The 20707-nt window shown below is 52.9% G+C and overlaps 1 protein-coding gene across 3 annotated transcripts in view; it reads left to right on the top strand.

Annotated features, from left to right (window-relative positions):
* The first annotated feature begins 2872 nt into the window (after positions 1-2872).
* Positions 2873-20707, top strand: part of Grik4 (glutamate ionotropic receptor kainate type subunit 4) — a 432817-nt gene continuing 414982 nt past the window's right edge. For 2 of the 3 annotated variants that reach the window (XM_087560413.1, XM_087560412.1), the window contains exon 1: positions 2873-3061. The gene's annotated coding sequence lies outside the window, so the exon portion shown is untranslated. 3 annotated transcript variants of the gene reach the window in all.

Here is a 20707-nt window from a genome sequence, read left to right as displayed (position 1 = left end):
AACATTCTTAGGCTCAGTGGCATAACATTGGGTGAGCAGAGAAGTCAGGAGCCTTGTGGTTTGGGGACGGGGATTCATGTAAGACCAGAACTTGAACTCACACTTGGCTATGTAGCCAAGAACGACTTTGAATCTCTCTCCTTTCCTCTACTCACTAAGTGGGATTGCGGGCATGGGCCACTATTCCCACTTTATGAGGTACTGGGGGATTGAGACAATCACTCTGACAACGGGAGCGGTTTTCCCAGCTTCAAAGAGCTTTGGTACTGGATGAAGCATGCTGTGGGGGAGAGGTGGAAGATGGGGTAGCAGCAACCTTTGACCTGTGCTGAGAGGGCAGGTTGGACTTATGGCTTCCATTAGGTCAGTAGAAAGTCAGGCGGCTTGTGTTCCTGACATCTGTCTCACAGCTGATTGAGGACAGACTGAATGGAGCCAGCCCCTCAAACCTGGAGCCAGCTGGAAGTGGTTGGAACATCCCAAGAGAGGAGGAGATGTGTGGGCAAGCTACTTGGTAGTCGGGGGTCTCAGGCGGCCCCATGTTTTGCAGGCAGATCACGGCCAACTTGTATTGAACTTTCACGGGTGCTTCTGGGATAGATACGGTAACTCAGAGCAAGTACTTCTCTTTGTGGCTGCACCTGAGGCCGATACAAAGAGAGAAGAGCTAAAAATAAACGCGGGAGAACAAACTTATACAGGCTCCAGCAACCAAAGAGCTTGGATCCACCAGCAAATCAGGATGGCCAGGTACACAGAGTTCTGTCTGTCTAGCCCAGCATGGGAGCTGGCTGCGAGTGACGCTTCAGGCGAGAGGGCCCAGTTTCCCATCTCCTCTGCCTTTACCATTCAAGATGCGAGGCAGCTCTTGTTGTCTGATCGCCCCCAACTCTCCAGAAGCAACTTGGAATGAGTTTCCTGCTTCTAGAATTCACCTTGTGTGGGGTTGAATTTGGACAAGCGGCATTAACTACAACGAGGAGAGATGGACCCAAGTATTAAGCTTCTCATGTCTTCAGCTACCGAGCTGGGGAGGGGAAGACGGGGATGTGGCTAGGGAATAGCTAAGCAAGGATAAAAGTGGGGTTCTCTGGCACTGGTTTGCATGGTCTCCTTGTTTCTAGGGGCAGAGACTTAAAGAAGACAATCTATCCTCACAAGAAGTGAAGAGACTGGAATTTTCACAAGGTCACAGCTTACCTGTGGAGCTATGCCAAAGACCAGTCCCTCACACCTTCCTTGGCTCATAGAATGAGCTTCCCAGGCCTAACTCTTAACCCTCTATGGTTGTGCTGTTGTTAAATTCTTCCAATAGACTAAGAACCATGCATGTCAGTTGGAAGTCACCAGCTATCACCCAGTCATCCTCCCTTGTTTTTAGAGAGGGAACAGGAAATCCAGGGACTGTGAAGTATCTTATCTTGGTCACAGGGATGCCTTCACTGCTGTCAGCCCAGGGCAGGTACTGCATACGCTACTGTCCTCCTGCTCACGCAAACAAGTTCTAACATTCCAAGGCAGGGAAAGGCACTGCATTCACCTCAGGATGGGAATAGTCCACAGGCCACCTTAAACTCATTCAGAAGACAGGATTAGGTTCACCTTGCCATCTACCTGGCCAAGCTGATGTGAAAGCCTTTGGAAATGACACTTGAATAAATGGTGTAGTCTTGACACGGAATAAGTGTTTAAAAAAAAATACTGGACTGAAGAAATGGAGTCTTATCCAAAATGAACTCCTCCTGTCTAGTACGGCCAATCCTGTGCCAATGGAGGACTCATAAAGCCCAGTCTGGAATCAGAGAATGGAAAGCATGCGCTTGCAACCACATCCCTCCCTCCCAGCAGGTAACTCAAGACTAGTCCTGCTTTGCTGCCCTCCCCGCACAGCATAGGGAGTGTCAGCAAATATCCTGTAGTGTATTGCCCTTCCAGGCCCAAGAACCAACCAAGTATGTCTACAACAAGCCTTTGCAGGGACTTTAGGGCACGCAGGTGTGAGGGCAGAGGGAAGAAGATTGAGAGGCTGGCTTGGATGATTTCTGGGTTTGTCCAAGGCTGAGACTCTGCGTTTGAAATGAGAAGTTAATAGGTTTGAAGAAGTCACTTGTCCCCGAGGCCTCCTAGTCCTCTGTCCTCTCCTTCTCTAGCCTCCCTTTGAAGGTTACTATGATGTAGCCAAATGATCCCTGAACCTCAAACCAAGAAGCTTGGTTCTCTCTTGCTCCTGCCCCTGCTCCTGGTGAACGCTGGGATTTTCACCTTTCCTGGCGGAGGTTTCTTTATGTGTGGCACAAAGCGACAACTTCTCCTAGGAGGTCTGTGTGCATAAACCAGTGGACTACCAAACGTGAGCTGTGGTTCTTCAGCCTCCTGAAACGCTGTGGTCTTGGTTAAAGCAAAGCTTCGCAGAGGAGGCCGCAGTCTCTACACCTCTTCCCTAGCTCTGGTCCCTAAAACGCCACCAGGAGTCGCCGTTCGCCCACCGAAGCGGGCCAAGCTAATAACTCCTGCGGACCCGGGCAGGCTGCCCCTTGGCGCTGGGTGGTGAAGTGTGCCCCAGACCCTCACTTGGGGGTCAGTCCTCTGCAGCGCCCACCCGGAGCCCCATCCCCGCCCAGCCGCCTCCCGCTCTGCCCGATTAGGGAAGCTGCAAGTTTGACCCGGGCTGTTCGATCCCCCGCTGCCCCGCCGCCCGGCTACCTAGGTCCCGGTCCCCAGCTAAAGGCTCCTCCAGCGAGCGGAGACACTGACGGCCGCGGCCCCGAAGGGACGCCCCCTCCTCGGCCGGCCGCTTGCGGGACCGCCGCAGTTCCCGCGCTGCCCGCCGGGCGGCGCCCCAGCGCCTCTCCGCGCGCCTCCCGCGCTGCCCGCTCCCGGCTCGCTCGCAGCCGGACACAGACTCTGCCTTCGGCTGCTGGCGGATCGAGCTGGAGCCGCCGCCGCCGCCGCTGCGGAAGAAAAAAAAAAAAAGAAAAAAAAAAAGGGAAAACAACAGCCGGGCCGCCGGCTGAGCAACGTCGGGTCCCCTGCTCGGCGCCCGGAGTGCGGAGCCGCCCAGGTAAGGGCAACGGCCCCCGCGCCGCCCCCGGCCGGCGCCCTGCGCTGTCCCCCCGGGCCCCCCGGGGCTGCGCCGCACCCCGACTTCTGACGTCTCCGCCGCTAGCTCCCTCCGGGCCGCGGCCCGCACCCTGCCTGGCTCCGCTCCCGCCTCCAGCTGCCCAGTCCCCTGCACTCTGATGCCTGCGACCCCGGATTCTCCGCTGAGTCCCCGCCACCTTGCCCCGTACTTCCTCTAGTCTCCATCCCTGCCTGCTTTCCCCTGCGCCTCCTCTTCTCCGCTCCGGTCCTCCCGCTGTGATCCTCCCTTCCCTCTTCCTAGTCCAACTCCCAGCCCAGCCTCTGCCCCCTGCAGGGATGACGGCCCCTTCCCGACACTGGCGATCCTACCCCGCCTCGTCACCCTCGGCTTCTCCCTGCGGGCCGCTCTTCCCCGCTCCAGTCCTCCGTCAGACCAGCCCGGCTTCTGAGCCCCCTTCCCCCTTCCCTCTTTGCCATCTGTCTTGACCACCCCTGCTCGGGCCCTGGACTCCGGCCACCACCACACCCCCAACCCTGCACGCCGTCTTGCTTTGGGCCAAGCCAGCGTCCTATCAGAAATGACCCTCCTTCTTGCGACTAATGGGCCTCTTAGCCATCCCACCCTACTTCACCCGAGTGGGAAGTGAGGGAAAAACTCTGGAGACCTGCATTGGGCGATGGAGGGGGAAGGGGCTAGGTGGAGGGGGAGGGGAGCTCAGGAGATGTTCTTTAGTGAGGACCCGGCAGAGCCAGAGTGGCTCGGACCTAGCTGCGGGTGGAGGGCGCCCTGGTGACGGCTGGGACAGGGGGTTTGTCCAAGGCGCCAAGAGCACCTGTGCCTCCCTCCCCCGGCTCCCTGGAGCTGAGGAAAGTGAGGGAGGAGGTGGAGCCTGGGGAGAGTTGGCCGAGGGCTTTGGGGTGGGGGAAGGCGCGACCGAAGGGATAGACAGGGCCCGCTGGCCAGGTTGCCTGGCAGTGCCAGGCTATGCAGGCTGAGCTAGTCCCCACTTGGACCTTGGGCTGTATGGTTCTTGGCATCTGTACTTGATGCTGCCATCTTCCTCCTGGTGCTGTTGTCTGGTGATGCCACGCGGTGCCACCTCCCTGCCTCCCTCCAGTGGCTCTTCTGGGCATGTCTCCCAGGGGCCTGGGTTGTCTGGAAAGAGGAGGGGAACTCTGGCTGGGCCTGGCTACTGTGCCTGGCAAGTAGGTACCTCTTGAGACCAGGGCAGGAGGGCTGAGGATTGGCCAAGAAGATTGAGCCCTGCCAGGGACAAAGAGAACTACCTTCTTTTTGGCTCCCATGGGTCCTCTGGTGGTAGTGTCCCTTTCGGGAGCGCTTGGAAAAGCTAGCCTTGAATTCCCCTGGGGGCAGAGCTGCAGGGGTGTGGCTTGGGAGGTAGCAATCCTGTCTTGCCCTAGTCCTGGACTGTCCTAGTGGTGGCAAGGGGCTGGAGAGGTCGGCTGTGTTGCAGCTCTGTCCGGGAAGGAAGCCTCTGGAATTCCACTGGGCCTCCTCGGGCTGCCTTTATTTGAGGAGGCAGTGGCTCATGCTTCATTGTTAATCAGGTTTATTATTTTCCTCACTGGCTGGATGTGTTCCTCAAGGTCGTGACCCTTTAGAGAGTTAATCTAATATGCACACGTTACAGTGTCTGGGTTTGTTTAATTTTCCAGATTATGCTTCTTTCTTGTGGCCCGGGCTTGCCCACCAGCCTTGTGTCTCTATTCAGCTCCACCCCCTGTTTTCCTGGACTTGTCACTTGAGACCTGGAGGCAGGGTTGGCTCTAGCAGTGGGGAGAGAGTAGGTTTGATGGAGGGGGGAGTTGAGTTTTCATGTCTCTCCCCCACCCTTTCCTCTAAACATCTCAATCTTCACTGAAGCTTTCTTTCCCAGCTCTGAAAGTTTGTTCTAAAGCTTCCCAGTCTGGGCTCCCTTAGAATGCAAAGAACTTTGGTGTGATGGAGGGAAGTGGATTGTTCCAGAGAAGATGCAGGGGATCCAGCAGCTCCCTAGGGACTTTCCCCAGAGATGGGAAAAGGGTAATCAGGCCTGGTGGGGGGAGTGGGGGGGACGAGAGCCCAGCAGGAGGCTGGAGTGGCTGAGGAGGAGGGTAGCTGTGCTTTGTACCTGGAAGAGGCAGGCTTGTTCTGCCACAGAGAACTCATCCCTTCTCAGTGACAGACTTCTGCAGGCCTCTGATGGCTGCATAGGAGGCTCACTTCAGCCTTAGTGGCATTCGCTGTGTCTGCCAACAGCCAAGAGTCATCATATTGGGTGACCCACAGGAACTGAAGCTCAGAGAACTACACTTACCCAGTGCTCTTGGGAAGGTCCTTGTTGCCTCGCTTTGGCCTGCCCAGAAAGCCCCTCCCAGTGTATGCTTCCCGTTGTTCACCCTTTTATTTATAGTCCCTCCAGCATCAGTGTTGCTGACCACTTTGGTCTCCAAAGTGGGTCCGCATCTCAGAAGCCCTCAGCATCCGTGGGATACAGACCACAGGTTTTTGCTTAGAATCGAAGGCCCTCTGCATGTGTGTCCCAGCATCGTGTCATGCCAAGGCCTCAGGAGTGCTGTCTACCCCTCAGCACAGGCACCATATGGTCTCATTCACACCTTTTCTCCTTTCTAGCCCTGCACAACCTCCTGACATTAGAACCTTCCATAGCATAGAAGGGCAGAAGCTCTAGCTGCTAACTAGAGACACATCTGAGTTTCCATCCCCACAACGTTTTCTGTGTGACCTTGGCAGAGCTGCTTAACCTTTCTCTAAGGCTTGCTTTCCTCACCTGTAAAACCTGGACAGGCTCTGCTCCAGAAGGCTGCTGCCGAAGGATTTGGTAGTTGAGGTTGGGCATCTAGGATGTATTACCTGTGTGGCCCCTCCCCCTCTTTCTCTCGATGGGATGGGTCAGCTACTAGTCCTGCCTGGTGTTGAGAACAACCTGTCCTTGCCCATGTTCCTACCCAGACAGTGGATCCCTGAGGGGCGAAGCCTTTGCCTGACACCTGTTCACATTCTCCCTCCCCCAATAGTGCAGGGCCACCCTTCAGCCCCTGTAACCTGGCTCTGTTCATAGTGGGATGTAAGAACTGTATGTTACTTAATCATACCGGTTTGCTACCTAAAATAGAGGACCCCTTATGTTGAACAAATCTGATACAAACAAATACATCTGATACAATACTATACCACCGAGCCAGGCTGGCTAAATTATGGGAAGGAATGAGAGAATCAATTTAATATTGTATTGGCTGAGAACTCTGCTCCCTCGGCTCAATCACCTGACTGCCCTGTGGGTTAGGAGGAGCATTTGGGTCTCTACAAACAAGGACTGAAGTCCCTGGGGGAGGGGGGCTCTACCAAGTCCCATGCTCTGTCCTGTGATGCGAACCAATGACAGCTTCAGACTCCAGCTTCCTCCCTACACTCTGGCAGCATTTGGTTTCGAAAGCAGGGACCGCTGGATACCCTATTCACTTCCATGCAGCCTAGGCTACTCCAGGGTTCCCTTAGCTCGGCAGGGATCCATCCACCCTTCTTTCTGCCCAGATAGGATTTGGGTGGAAAGCCTCCTAGGCACCTGTTCTGGCTAAAATGACAACTCCGTCGATTGTTAATGTGTATGTGTAGATGGATGTGTGCAGATGTGTGCATGCAGGGGGCTCGGGGATAGGAAGGCTTTACTGGAAGGAGAGTGAGCAAAGTAGAGCAAGGGGAAAGGGAACAGGGCGAGTGGGCAGACTGGACAGTGCAGGTGAGGAAGGCGTGTCCGCCCCTAGGTTTCTATTGGAGGAGCACAGACTTAATTGAATCCGAGAAGTCCCTGACCAACAGAGGGAAGAAAGACTCAGTCCACCGCAGCAGGCTGGGAGAGTTTGTCAAAGATTCTTGGGCACAAGAGTCTCATGCTGAAAGAGGGGTTGAGGGCTAAGCGGGGGCGATGGCAATAGAAAGGGGGAGCTTGAATGACATTTCCAAGGCACAGCAGAACGCGCAGACAGATTGGTCCCGGCAGATGAAGGAACAGGAAGTGTTGGGATAACTTCAAGATTTCTAGCCCAGGAGCCCAGAAAGAAGAGTAACGCAGTTTTTAGGGATAAGAAAGCCAGAAGGGGACCCTTTTCGCCCAGACTGTGGGGACCGTTTGGCGACTGGGTTAGTGGCTCAACGAGGTTCCTAGATAGCAACTGAGCAGTCCTAGGCAGAGCTGAGCCTCAGGCGCGGGCTGCCGGAGGACTGTCATCTACCAGATCTGATTCTGGGATCCCACCTCCCATCCTCCTGCCAACTCTGCTGCCCCCTCATGACACCTTTACCCCAAGTCCAGCGCTAGCTCATCCCGGTATCTGTCGCTTCCTGGAGACCAAGTGGAGTTTCTGTCTGAGCGGGCAGGAGCCACCAGGAGCCACCGTATTTCTTTGGCTCACTGAGATGTCCCCAAGCGTGACAGAGCAGGTGCACGTAAATATTTGTCCAAGTTAAGGGTCTTCGACTCAGGCTGATACAAGTGTTTGCCACAGAGAAAAATGTGTAGGCTGTGGCACCCCAAGACTTCAGGGGACAGTCCTAACTTTAATACTCAGACCATACTTCCTGATTTTGTGACCCACTCCTCTTATCTGTGTCCAGCCAAGGGGTCTTGTTTGTGTGGGTGATAGTTGCAAGGATTGCCAGGTCCCTAAGCTGGCAGACCTCTAAGGCTGTATCCAATGGCTGTTCAGGACTAGAAAGACCGTGAGAAGACTATACTAAGTCACTGCGAGCGCGCACGTAGGTCCCATCTCCTCCTCCACAGCCGGTCCCCCTCCTCACCTCAGGAAGCAGCTTTATCAGTGGGAAGATGGCCAGGTGGTTCTACCGTCATCCTTTAGATTGCATTTAGGATACTGTTTGTCTATGGAGAGACTGACAAGGAAGCTGGGGTATCCCTTGTCACCCAGAGAATGGGGAAGGGATGATTGCTAGGGACGAGGAGGAAATAAGAAGAAGCCCACCTCCAGGGCCCAGAAGTCCTAGCGCTGACCTGAGATTAGGTGACTAGCAGTAAATACATGTTTAGACTAGGAGTTTAAGGACTACCATTAAAGAGGAGGATTTAATAGAATGAGAAATCAATAGTCCGGAGGAGGTTAAGATGTGTAAGTGAGCGGCCGGCTGCAGGGCACTTAATAAAAAAGAAAAGTTTCAGATGACGGAAGATGAGGCAGCCAGGCAGAGAGCTAGACTGATTCCGCTCTCCAGGTGCGGAGGCGAGGGGCAGCCCTCTGATGGCTCTCTTGGGGTTACAGAGACCGGATGCCTCCCTCGAGGCTCGACAGTACAGTGGTTAGCGTTGTAGTTGAGGAAAAGAAACAAAACCAAACCAAACCAGGAAACAACAACAAAAAAACCCTGCTTGACTCTCTTCCAGATTCAGCAATGGGGTATTGGGGGGACAGAGGCTGAATCAGCTCCTGGAGTCTCAGCCAGTGAGGGAGGTGCCTGGTGGTAGCCGCGCTTTTTCACATTAGCAGGATGATTGCTTTTTTTTTTTTCTCATTTCAGAACCTGCCACTCAGGGCTGAAGAGCAGAGAGTGGTTCTCAAGCTTCCTAGTGCTGGAACCCTTTAACGCAGTCCCTCATGTTGTGGTGACCCCTCCCCAACCATAAAATTATATCCTTGCTGCTTCATAAGTGTAATTTTGCTAGGGTTTTGAATTTTAATGTAAATATATGCTGTGCAGGATATCTGACATGCAGCCCCCGCTGGGGTTGCGACCCACAGGTTGGGGACCACTACTGTAGAGTAGGGAGGATACCAAAGGGACGATCTGTTCTGCTCTTTGGGGTGGGGAGAGTGGTGGTGGAGTGTGTCTGTCTGTCTGTCTGTCTGTCTGTCCTTTTTTCTTAATTTATTATTTTTTTAAGTCAATGGAGTCTAGACTGGATTTAGAATAAGACACTGAGAAAAGAGGGTGCCAGGGTCCAAGGAGCCATGTGTCTAGGGCCTCAACAGAGCTGATTCAGAAAGCCGGTAGGAACCATCGTCTCAGATGTCAGTAACTAGGGTGTGAGCACGACATCATTTGAGGGTAAGTGGGGTCAGGGTCAGGACTCTCGTCCCAGTTTAGCATCTGAGTTCTGAGATGGAAAAGGGTGAGACAGTGGTCCTTGGGAACACCTGCTCCTCGAAAGGCCAAGAATCTTAGGCAGAATAAAGCAGCATTTGCCAGGCAGTGACGCTCGTCCGACTGCCGGGAAAACCCGAAAGCCAGTAGGTTAAACAGACCACAGGATCTGGTTCCTGGAATATCTCGAGGTTGGGTTCCTGTGGCTGGCTCTCCAGCCTCTGTCCCCTCCTCGTTTTCTGAGAGCAGCCGTCATCAAGTGCCCATGTGTCTCTCTCGGGTGCTGTTCTGGGTGCAGGGTGTCCTGAGCTGCCCCTCCAGTTCCTGAGAAGTAGGTGCTGCTGTGCCCTTCCCTATGAGCAGACCCAGAGGTACATCGCTTGCCTCAGGTGACACCTAGTGGTGAATAGAGCCAGAGTATAAATTAGAGCTTGGGCCATGCTCCTTGTCTTCGTGGAGCCAAGATGCCTTACTGGGTGGTTGTAAATGTGGATGGTGTGATGCGTCCCCACTCCAAATGCCTGACATACTGTGGATGCTCAGTCGGTGCAAATGACTTCTAAATTTACTAGGTTTTACCTTCTGCCCAACCATGTCTTTGTGCTTCGGGTCCTCATTCAACCTCCTCCTTGGGAACCCACTGGGATGTGAAGTTTCCCAGTTTGCAAGAAACAAACCTGGCACCCTATTTTGACCTCTCTGGGGATTCAGTGTAAACACTGAAAGCTCTAGGCCAAGAAGGTGACAGTGGGCGTGGGGAGTAGGAGGCCTGAAGCACACTGAAGGTTGATACTTACCTCATGGGGGCAGCAGTTACTCCATCCCTGTTCCCTCAGGGCTGTGTCACAGATGCCATGCATCCATTTTTGTGACTGTAAGTTTATGGGCACATGGTGGGGACAGGCAGGTACACTCCAAGGCTTCTACAAACCGTGTCCCGCTATCTGCCAAATCTTCTAGGTATCTGGTTGGCCTGAGGTCTCAGGGCAGAAAGACCACTGCTCTGTGAGCTTCTTGGTAATCAGGTGATGCTGCACACAGCCCATCCCCAAATTCAGATGGCCCAAATCTAAGAGCCCAGGTTGGGACAACTAGGGGAGAAAGCTCACCTAGTCTATTTGAGCTAAAACAGCACCACCCACCTCCCTTCAGAAAAGGAAGAGGCTGCCGTCGTCCAGGTACATCGGCTAGAACAGCCTCTGCCAGGCAAGGTGCACAGACACAAACAAAGCAATTGGTCCATCAGCAAGATGGATCCATCAGCAAGATGGGTCAGCCAGTGACACAGTGGGCTCTCATCTCGACTCAGCTGTCCAGAGCTTGACCTTGAGCACACGGGGTTGGGGGACAGAGCTGACCTTTGTCCTGTATCCTGGGTCAGTGTTTCTGCCGTTTTTCTTGTTCCCTGCCTCTGTTTGGAAGTGCTACTCTAAGTTCTCCCTCACCAGCAACCCCACAGTGTCATCGTTAGTCCTCCTGCAGGCTCTCATCCAAGGTCACACAGCTGGACTGCAATGCCACCTTCTTTGCTATAGCACTGCGTGTCCTCCCTATCCAGGGGTCTCTCTGAAGAGCTGGAGATGTCTGTTGGAGCCTAGAGTCCCCAGGAGTGTAGGAACGGAGTAACATCTCCACCTGGGCATAGCCATGCTGGCAAGGAGAGGCCAGGCAGTGTTTGGATGCTTTAGGGATGCCCTCAGATTGCCTGCTGGCCCTACAGAAGTGGGGTACACTCAGCATTCTGTCCTCAACAGTGAGGGTGTGGCCAGCAGAGAGCCAGTAGTCAGTGAGCATCGAGGTGGGATTTCTTTGGAGGTGTCTAACTACAGGAACTATATCCTGGGACTCTGGACTTTCAGTGAGCCTGAGGGTTCCCGGGTGACCTTCAGCACACAGATGCCTGGGGTCAAGAGTCCACTGTGTAGATCTCAAAACACCTTCCTCGTCTTACACGGCACAGTCACCCTCATGTTAGTGTAGCCCAGAGTAAGATAAACCAGTACATGGATGGTCTCAGGGCTGCCTGGATCTCAGGCCATCTGATCCTGGCACCAGGAAGTCTGTGATGGGGGACTGGATGGAGGCTTGGGGTGACAGCTGTATTGTAGATCAGAGTGGGGTACACAGCTTCCATGCATGAGGAGTAGACTCTGGGAACAGAAGCCAGACCTGGGGGTGTAAGTACAAGTGACCGGGGTGATGTAGGACCTATACACACACACACCAGTTTATTGATACAGAGCTTGCGTGGTTAATATGAAGGTCATAGGCAGTGCATGGACTTGGCATCAGAGGAAAAGAGCCCTAGGAAAAGACCCATCAGTGTGGGACAGGAGGCACAGGGATCTAGGAGGACTTCTAATTTAGTGTCCACCTTGTCCTGAACCTACTGGGCCTGCACCATGGACTCTCCTGTAGACAGTGGCCCATGTTCCTGATACTACTCAGGGCCGTGAACAGGTTCCCCTTCTTTGCCCATTCAGCTGACTGATGTAAGAGGATTGAAGGCGCAAGGTGGATGGAAGAAAGTCTGTGGTCTAGTGTGAGCTCCGTGGGCAAGAAAAGATCCACTTGTGGTAACCGACCTGAGCACAGAATTCTTTGTTTCTTCTCTAAATGGGGGAAACCTGAGGCTCAGAATGAGGAGGGGGAAAACTTCCCTCTTGGAGAATCAGGATTCCATACAGGCTCCCCTGTCTCCTGGATCATTGGTCTCATGCCTTATTCCCACATGACCTTTCATGAAAAGAGAGAGGACACAGCCCCGCTACCCCGCTCCTGCATAGCTGAATGTAGTCTCTTCTTCCCCGCCAGATCCCAACGGCTAGCCAGCCACATGGAAAAGAGACTATAGGATGTGTATAAATCCACCTAGATAACAGAAACATTGGATCTGAGCCCAGCTTGGCTGTGCTGTCCAGGTTGGGATAGGCAGGGCAGGGCCAGACAAGCCGATCTAAATTAGCTGGGTTTTATACAATCTGAAGGAACTTCCAGGAGCCAGCAGAGCTGTGGGAAGGGGGGATTTAGCTTCCTAGGGAGGGGCTGGCTGGATCCATAGGAAGCTGTCTGGTGTAAGGGTGAGGAGACAGGAGAGGGCTGGGCAGACGGCAGGAGAGTCCCTCTTTGCTTACCTTACAGCCCAGGGTAAGCCAGTGGGAGGGACAAAGAGGACAACATCTGTACAAAGGCTCCTTAAATCATAAAGTTTATCCGGTACATTTGGTGCGATTTTATTCATATAAATATAAGAAGAATGGTAAGAGAAGCCAGGGCAGCAGGTACCCTTGGAGGGGCCCTCAGGGACCATTGGGTTGCTAGCCGTACTCTGTTTTGTGATTAGGGCATGACTAGCATGAACACGTAATAGCTGGTTTGACACTTAGGTGGGCTTTCCGCCCCTGCCTTCTACTTCAGTTTCAAAACTTGAGACTTCAGTGCTTGTAATGAAGGTAACAGCCAGGGCCTTATTGCCGAAGTCTGGCCATCTGACAGAACCCTGGAGAGGAGACAGGAGAGGACATTGGGAAGATTACAAGGTGGTGGTTTTTGTTTTTGAACATTTTCTGCAGTGGGGCACATGCAGTGTTTTTACCCCAGCCTGCAACAACCTACATTCACAGGTGGGGAAACTGAGGTTTGGGAGTTTGCTGAAAGCCACCCAGCCAGCCCTGCAGACAGCAGAGGTGTGTGTGACCCAGGCCAGACCTGCCCCAGAGAGCTGCCATTCTCGGCCCAGCGGAGTCTGCAGGACACCTGGCTGGGCAGCGTTGGTCACCTTGACTCCCCTTACTTGTTTAACTGGATATCTGTCCCCACATCTGTGTCATCTTTGAAGTTCTGGCTGTCGGTCCTGCACGGCGGCATGCAGCTTTCGTGGAAAGAGTGGGATGTCTTGAGTCCCTACACTGCTCCCTGGCTGGAGAGGCTTCCAGTATGGAGGTAGTGAGAAGCAGGAGCTCGGAGGGAGTGCGAAGGGGGAGGTCTCTGGAACTGGGGAGGGGAAAGGACTACAAGAGGCTGTAGGCACCGGAGGGGTGCTCAGCTGCAACCCTCTAGCCAAATCTCACCAGGTGAGGGAGGGAGACCTGCAGAGTTTATCCCAGCAGAGGAGGGGAGCTGGGGGGAGCTGCTGCCACTAAGTATGGGTTTCCTCACTATGTCCTCAGAGCTCTACTGGGGATTTACGGCTTCATAGACCCCCTAGCTGATCACCTGGGGATGGTGGGGGCAGGACTGGGCCTCGGACGAGGAGGAGAATGCTTCCTACCTTTCTTACACTCATGCAAAGGCACGTTTGGTGTGTGGCCTTGTCTGGGGAGAGGTGGTGGTATTGTATCTGTGTTTATGAACAGCTAGCAAGGCACACACGTGAAGCTGCATTGATTCCAGGGTCCTGAGCAGGTTGGAAAAGGGAGCCCCCATGCTGGAGAAGGGTCCCCCTTTCCCAGCTAAGGCAGCCTCACTTCACTTGGTCAGAGAGGCCTGCTGCTACCTCTTCCTTCATTCTTGGAGTCTCAGACCCTGGTCTTCAGCAAGAACACACATACATCTTGCTTGCTTATTGTGGTCTATGTCTTAGGCTTATGCCCAGTGTGTTATTCCTGTTTGGCTGGAGGCTGGCTGAGGGCACGAACCTCTCATGGAGAGGTCCCATCCATTGCATCCAATGGACAAGAACCCATCTGCAACGCTGTGTCTGGTTCCCAGTGTAGCCTCAGGATCTTTTCACAGCTTGTCCCTCCAGCTTGGAATCCCGGCCTCCATCTCCCCTCCTCTGCTGGTATGCTTATGAGTTACGCTTTCCTGATGCTCTCCCCTGTCCTATCCCAGTCCCTTCCAGACACAGCCCCAGCCCTTTTTCCCTTGGAGTGCCATACTGAGCTCCAGCTGCCTGCTCCCCGTTCAGGCTCCCTGTTGGGTACGAGCTTAGAGGTCAGGACTAGGTCTATGGGCTTTCCCTAACATTGCCTATCCTTCTGGGTAAGTCTGCATCCCGCTTAGGAATCAGAGGACACTGTCTGAGTCCTTAGAGCCCTCCACACCTTATTCTTGCTATGCACCTAAGAGTCTGACCTTGAAAGGGCCTATGCTCTGACCACAAAGGCGCAGGTGGGGTGGGATGTCCGCCTTTGACGAATAGCTCTGTGGTTCCTGGACATGCAGGCTAATTCAAGTGCAAACAGTGTATTAGTATTTATTACTCGTGCTCCACTGCGAATAAAATTTGAGGCTTAAAAAAATAATGGCGAGTAAATGAATCGGTGGACAGCCTGTGGGGAGAGGAGCCGGGGGAAGGTGTTTGTGAACAGAGTGACAGGGGAGGGACCTGGCTGTTGCAGTCTGCCATGGCTTCTTTGGGGAGTGGCTCCCGTATGTCTGGAGTGAGGAGTAGTTCATTTGCAGGGCAGAATTTGCTGGAAAGCATATTCGCCAATGGCGGCTGCATCTCCACAGGCTGAGGAGGTGGCTGTTGTCTGGGTGAATAGCTTCCGAATATCTATTTCAGACATCTGTGCTTAAAATCCTTAATTCGGGATGCCGTTTCCTGTGAAGTCTGTCCCCGTGCTCCAGAAAGCTCCTCTGTCTCGCCATGACTGGCTTAGAGGGCAGACTGGGCTCTGCCTCATAGCTCTGAGAAATGCCATTCAGAGACCTAGCAAGGGTCATAGAAATCCAAGGATGTTCTGTAGGTGCCACGATGCAGGGAGACTGAAAGAAAAGAGCCCATACAAGTGCAGAGTGTGGGGGCGGGTATGGAGGGCTTGAGAGACCCGGGCAGGGGAGCTCTGGGGCAGCGACACCCTCTTATTGACAGCAGACAGCACTCTGCTAGTTGGAGCATCACAAATGTGCACTTGAAGGAGATGAGGGTTGTGGGTGGAGCTTGGTTGGCAGAGTCCTGGGTTCAGTCCCCGGCGTCCTGATCCTCAGTCCTCAGGTGTGGTGGTGCCTTGCCTGCAATCCTACTGCTCTAGAGGCAAAGGTAGGAGGATTGGAAGTCCAAGGTCATGCTTGTCTATATAACAAGTTCAAGACCATCCTAGGGTATATATGACATCCTGTCTCAACAAACTGAGAGGCGACCTGCTGCTGGATGACTTAGAGAGAGTCATTTTAGGTCTTGGTGACTTAGTTTGCTTGTAAACTGGTGACGATTTGAAAACGTCCTGTGTATTTCTATAATTAAAAAGATCGTGGTCTAATGTCCTTTCAGATACCCAAACACAGTCCTCACACTGCCTTCTGTTCTGCCAGCTGTGGCTTTGCTTAGAGCTCGGTGTCCCAAGGACCTCTGTGGCACTGGGAGGAGCATTCTGTGGTGGAGGGACGCCAGGCATCTTTTATCGGGTTGTGTTGTCAGGGATGGAGCTCCAAGTTGTGGAGGGAGGGAAGGAGGGAAGTTCCTTCTTGCCTCTCCCTTGCATCCGCTGGACCTCAGTGCTCCGGTGTAAGCATCACCTCTGTCGCACACCACCACCTCCATCCGGGTGCTGGTGTCATCGCACGTCATGGGAGCAAGGAAGCAGGTCAGTCCAGAGTCACTGCTGGAACTGAGTTCAGCCTGGCTCCTCAAGGACCCTGCTACCTGGTGGCTTTGGTCTCTGGATGTCACAGGAAGTCAGTCAATAATTTTTGGATGTCACAGCTGAGCAGGTGTCATGCCGTCCTCCTCTGTTAACTCCAAGTGGAAACCTTTCCTCACCTCCAACCCCGGATGTTTTCAGCGTGAATAACCTCGGCCCACCTGGAAGGCACTTTGCTTTCTATGAGCCATTGAAGGAAGTGGACAAGACCTCCGAGAGCAGTGACCCTCAACTTTCCTGATGCTGCGACCCTTTAACACAGTTCCTTACATTGTGGTGACCCCCCAACCATAGCACTGTTTTCATCGCTACTTCATAACTGTAATTTTACTACTGTTATGAATTGAAATGTAAAATCTGTGTTTTCCTATGGTCTGAGGCAACCCCTGAAGGGATCACAACCCAGAGGTTGAGAATGACTTTTCTAGGGCGTCAATGGCCACTGGAAGGAACCCCCTGGCTGTCGATAGCACACGAGTTACTGTCATAACTCAGTGTGGCTGCTCTGGCTCTCCTTCCCAAGCCCAGTTCCGTACCTTCTGGCTGCCTGAGTCCCTGAGTCTACCCTGGATTGGGATTCCGGCCCAGTGGCCTCTCAGCATTAGTAGACACTGCCCCAACGGTTGGGAGGCATTGAATCAAGGTCTCTCCTCCGAGGAAGAAAGGGTGTTGTTTAGACATTTTGTGTAAATTAGTAATATTGTGACTGTTAATTGGATGTCCATTGATCGTCTGTCAGAGGTTTGATTTACTCTGTCCTTCCCCTGGAGCCTAAGACACTGTGAAAAGCTTACTGGCTTTGCCCGCTTCTCTTCTGATGTGGACTCCGTCTCTACACCTGTGAGCCCCTGTTTCATTCCACTGGCTTTGTAATTAAGGTCTTTTGTTTCTTTGCTCTAGCCCTGCCCGCCCTGGCCCCCCTGCAGCCAATGTCCCAATCGGATTCCCACGAGTCATTCTTTAAACAGAGTTTTCTGAAGTCTTAGGTACAAGGACAAAAAGAGAAGTGGCCGCTGCTGCTTTTCTTTGGGGGATTTTAGTGTTCTGTTTCTTTGGAAGGGCATGGGAAGGGCAGTGTCCCAGAATGCATTAGGCTGTGCTGCTGGCTGCCTTAGTTCACCTGGTCTGTGGTTATTCGGGCGGTGTGAGGATGGAACCAATTCTATGCCAGGTCCTGTGTTCAGCACTAAGGAAGAATTCCTGAATTTAACTGAGAAGTAGATACTGGGTAGCATGGAGAGGCCAATGCAAGAGGCATGGGGGCATGAAAAAGGACATTCACCTCAGCATGGGGAGCAAGGCAGGCTTCCTGGAGGAGGCATGGTGCCTCGAACTCTTGGGTGAAATTTGAGAGGAGAAGATGGAACTGCCCCAGCAGAGATGCCTCCTTAGCAGAGACAAGCTTACAGCCTTATCTGATACTGGGCATCGGGATGGGCAGTGGTAGGGAATGCACACTGAGTAGCTAGCCATGTTTATCCTAAGGACGGCGTGCTGCAAACTCACACTCGCCAGGCCCAGGGCCTTACTCTAGGGGCTTCTCTTGGGTGAACTGGTTTGTCCCTTGTCACATGCAAGCTCTGTTGGCAGAGTTCCGTAAGCCTCCTTGGTGAGGACTAGGGGTATGAGCTGAGGCTATCTAATTCAGGGGTGCTGGCTCTCCCATTCTCCCTTTCTACCTTGTAATTGCTATGTGGCATAAAGAAGTGATAAGAAAGGTTAGGTCTGATGTCTGTGCCAAAATGCTTTAGCTTCATCCCGAAAGCAGCCACTGGAAGGTTTTAAGCAGAAATAGCTTGATTGGATCTGTTGTGTGGAAAATGGACAGGACAAATACAGGCTGGGGGCGGGGAACTGGCTGGGTGCCTAGGAGCCTGGTATGATCCTGTAGGGGAAGGGCTAAGTGTGGGTCAGGACACAGATGACAGGACAGCCCCGAGAGTCAGGAAAGAGGGAGACAGGACAGGACAGGAGCTCCCTCAGAAGCTGTTGAGAGTGGTGGGTGGAAGGCCGGTCTTACATGCTTCTCAAATTCTACTCAGTTGACACTCAGTACCTAAGACAGGTCAGTTGGGGACCCGGGTAACAGTAGAAGGTGGTAGGTTCAGTTCTAATTAAGATTGGTTGAGTTTGGGGCTGGGGATTTAGCTCAGTGGTAGAGCGCTTGCCTAGGAAGCACAAGGCCCTGGGTTCGGTCCCCAGCTCCGAAAAAAAGAACCAAAAAAAAAAAAAAAAACAAAAAAACAAAAATAGATTGTTGAGTTTGAAGCAACTGAGGGACATCCTCCTGGAACTAAACATACACCACAGTCCTGGCAGTGAGAATGAAGTGTCTAGAACGGGGGTGGATGGGCATGGGAGTCTCCGGAGTGAGGTTGGGTGTGAGAAGGAAAGGGTGGAAGACAGCTTTACTACTACACACACTCAGGTTCTGGGTTCACCAGACACGGAAGAGCCACGTGTGGTGGTGCATACCCGTAACTCCGGTTTTCAGGAAGCTTCGGCTGAGACAGGAAGGCGGCAAGTTGGAGGTCAGCCTGGGCTATGAGGTGAGACAAAACAAAACAAAATCCAAAGATACCAGAAGTAATATCCCCTGTAGGACAGCGGGGGATGCAGGAACCCGGAGAGGAGGGTGATAGAGGGAGGGGGTTCACCCCAAAGGTATGATGCTACAGTAAGGTCTGGTAGGTCCATGAGGCAGCACACTGTCTACGAATTGGCTACTAAGAGGCCATGGTTGTCTCTTAGTCACTTGAGTATAGGGATGTGTGACTGCCACCAGTCAGCCGGCTTGAGGGTCTGTTCATCTCACTGGATGGAAATCTTAGGTAAGCAAGAAGCTGTTCTCTGTGAGTCTGTTTCCCTCAGGGTTGGGTAGCAGTACAGCAAGCGGTCTGTGGTAGTGGGCAGGCAAAAGTGCCGGCAAGAGCTTCTACCTACTGTTGTAGTCCTATGTATGTCTCAGGTATTGGGACCCTGAGTGCTTTGCTCTGTCTCTCAGCCTGGGATCTCAAACCCTCTGACTCCTGGGATTTGACATGTCTTAGGCTCCCAGGATTTATGGCTTCTTTTCTCTGTATCCTCCAGGCCTTTTCTTCTTCTTGAGTAAGTGCCATAGCTTCCCTCCAGTTCTGCCCTTCGCTGCTCTGGAATTGTTCAGCTGCTTTTTCTAGCTGCAGTTGACCTAAACAAAAGGCCTTGATTGGTCTAAATGACACCCCTTCTCAGCCCATGCAGTGAGTAGGCTGGGAGACGCTCACCTGTGCTACCCACTCAGTGACTCCTATGGGAATCATTTGAGGGTGTCTCTCTCCCCTGTAACTGACTTTGGGACTGACCCAATAGGCCCTTCAGGAGCAAGAACACTGGAAATGGGCAGGATCACTCAGGCAGAGGCACCCAGCACTGGCTGGAAAGCCTCACTGTCTTTCACTGCATGGATTCAAGTTTCAGCTGCCCCTGAGAATTCTGGGAAGGCGTCAGTGGTGGGCCTGCCAATGTCCTTCTGCAGCCGTTTCTTTGACTCTCAGGCAGTGGTTTCAAGTAGACTGGGCCCAAAGGGCTTGGCTGAGACTTGGAAATTAGGTACCAGACTCGAGCCTGATATTGGGTATTAGATGCCAGGCGAGACCGGCATCTGGAACCATTTCCGGGGCCGCCGGGACAATTTCCGGAGCTGCTGGGACTATTTCCCGGGCTGCTGGGACTTCTTCAATTGTCAAGCTGCCATTGCTGTTCTCTCCCGTAATGGTGGCCACTGCAGCTACTGAACTTTGAGCTTTCCACACATCTATTGCTGCTTTGTGTTATCAGTGTAGCCTGAGCTACTGAACATAGGCAAGGAAAAGCACTCCGACTTAATTGCGCCCGATGTTGCAAACCCAAGGGAGGCCCACAGCAAAGTGTTCCTGAACCCCCGAGTGAGCGCTACAGCTTGTTTATATAGCGTGCTTGGGCCAATCACAGCCATTTGTCTGGACCAATCACAGGCTTGCCTCTTAGCACCAATCACAGGCACGGAGTCTTGTGTTTTGGACAAACACTGCCTGGCCTTTTAGTCACAGCAATCTGACCACCAGGTGAAGCGGTCCCTCTTGGCCAAGATAGAAATGGTTGCGGGGTTATCTAGAGTTCACTGAAGCTTGTGACAGCAAGAGGCCTGGTGCAAATCGTTTGCAATAACCCTGGCTGGAACTGTGTGCTCAGGAGCCGGGGCGGTCAGCTGTGGTCTGCTGTAGAGCCGTTTCAAGGTGTCAATGGAGTGTTTGGTACTGCTGGTGATTGCAGATGGGGAGTCAGGCGGGCTGTTGGACTGACGAATGTTCTTCCTTGTTTAAAGACAGCTTCAGCAACAAAAGTGTGACCAACAGCTACTGGCAAATTAGATTGTCCCAACCCCAACGTCTTTGCTCATTTATAGGAAAACGTGAGGAGGGCTCACAAAAACTTAAACTTATTGTTAGTACCAATAGCAATTTAAAACAGATTTTTAATAATGTTTAACATCTGCCTGGTGACCTGGCTGCCCCTTGTTTGTCTCACCGAGCAAAGAGAGAGTGGTGGGAGGGTCTGGAGAACTCCTCAGGCAGATGGGGTGAGGTAGAGACTAGGGCAAACTTGGAGCAGTGACGAGCAGGAATGGGGATGGGAGGTTGCCTCCACAGTAAGAAAGGAAGAACAGTTTATAGAGCAAGGGGACACCCAGTAGGGGTGACAGTCAGGGTGAACCACCTTCTAGTTTGCCCAGCAATGAGACATTTCCTTGGAGCCAGGACTCCTGCACTTGTCCTGGGCCAGACTGGCCCAAGGTAGAGATCAGGTTAGCCATCTTAGGAGTTCAGCCACCCTGCATACTGTGGGCTCTCATGTGGGGTCTAATCTGCAAATTTACAGACTTCTAAGGGCTAGGTGTTCTCCGGAT

This window comes from Rattus norvegicus, chromosome 8 (assembly GCF_021556685.1).
Source record: "Rattus norvegicus strain SHRSP/BbbUtx chromosome 8, alternate assembly SHRSP_T2T, whole genome shotgun sequence".
NCBI lineage: Eukaryota > Metazoa > Chordata > Mammalia > Rodentia > Muridae > Rattus > Rattus norvegicus.
This window is presented reverse-complemented; position numbering and strand designations above follow the sequence as displayed.